Here is a 1255-nt window from a genome sequence, read left to right as displayed (position 1 = left end):
TATCAGGCTTTGTCGGGCTCCCCCAGGGGGCTGTGGACGTGCCAAGGTGGCCGCCTTCACCCAGACGTGCCCTCCGCCCAGCCAGGATCTCCTCAGTGGTGACGAGATTTCGTGTCCATGGCATAATCTGCTAGAGGTTTTTAAGAAAATTTGGAGTGCTAATATCATCTGAGTTTCACAGATCTTCTTGAGACTGCTGTTTTTTCCAAGTTTGAAACTTTTTTCTGTTTATGTAAGACATTTTTAACAAGTTTTAATAAGGCATTTAAACATCTCTTTTCTAAAATACATGTCTTTAATAACTGGAAAGAAACCATTACTAGCTTTTTTTAAAACCACAGTTTCAAGTTCAGAGCTACGTGATGGAGTTAAACAAGTACGTTCTTCCTTCTAGATTCCTAGGTAGATAATTTCATGGAATGTAAATGTCCATTAAAATGTATTCGCATCCTTTAAGTGGAAAAGCTTTCGGCGTTCCAGTCACAATTATTGCAACTACAACTGTGGGATACACTGAAAACCTACAAAGTACATTTGTCCTTTAATAAGTGTATTCACTGGACTTCTTCAGAAGCACTTAGAGATCTTGACCATGAAATGCTTACGTAAATAGCTGTTTGATCTGTGTTTGTTTTACAAAAACGTGAATAAGTTGCATGTCTTACATGAATAATAATGGGTGATTCATAATATCATCACTAAATTCTCATTCATCTAAATAATTTTTGTGAAATGATCTCTAGTTGTTAATATACTGAAAGGGAGGTGGCATAATAAAATGGAGAATGCTTAATGGGAGGTCACCTACTCTGGCTTCCTTTCCTGAGTGTCGCCGACCGGCGAGGTGACTTGCCGGTTTCCCTTTCCCTCTGTGCTGTGAAGGGTTTGGGGTGTGTTGTAGCCCCGGTTCTTTCTCATCCGAAACTCCTGATGAGCGCCAGGGTCCTTGCATCTTTGACAGTTCGGTCGCCCTCCCTTAAACCTCTCTGTGGTGTCTTTAGAGGAAGTGCCCGGTCCATAAGCAGAGGCTCCCACACTTACATTCGCATGATAACTGCCTGGAAATATTTATTTTAAAAAGATTCCGATTTCAGAAGCTAAGCAGGGTCGGGCCTGGTTAGTACTTGGATGAGAGACCATCGAGGAAGACCAGGTGCTGTAGACGGAAAAAAATTAAAAACATAAGGGATTGTCAACTGACGAGGTCCTTGCAATCTGTGAGGTCAACCGAGGGTTGCCTCGCCTAAAAAAAATT

This window comes from Pteropus vampyrus, unplaced genomic scaffold (assembly GCF_000151845.1).
Source record: "Pteropus vampyrus isolate Shadow unplaced genomic scaffold, Pvam_2.0 Scaffold450, whole genome shotgun sequence".
In the NCBI taxonomy this organism is placed as follows: Eukaryota; Metazoa; Chordata; class Mammalia; order Chiroptera; family Pteropodidae; genus Pteropus; species Pteropus vampyrus.
The sequence above is the reverse complement of the archived record's forward strand: the minus strand, read 5'-3'. Positions refer to the sequence as shown.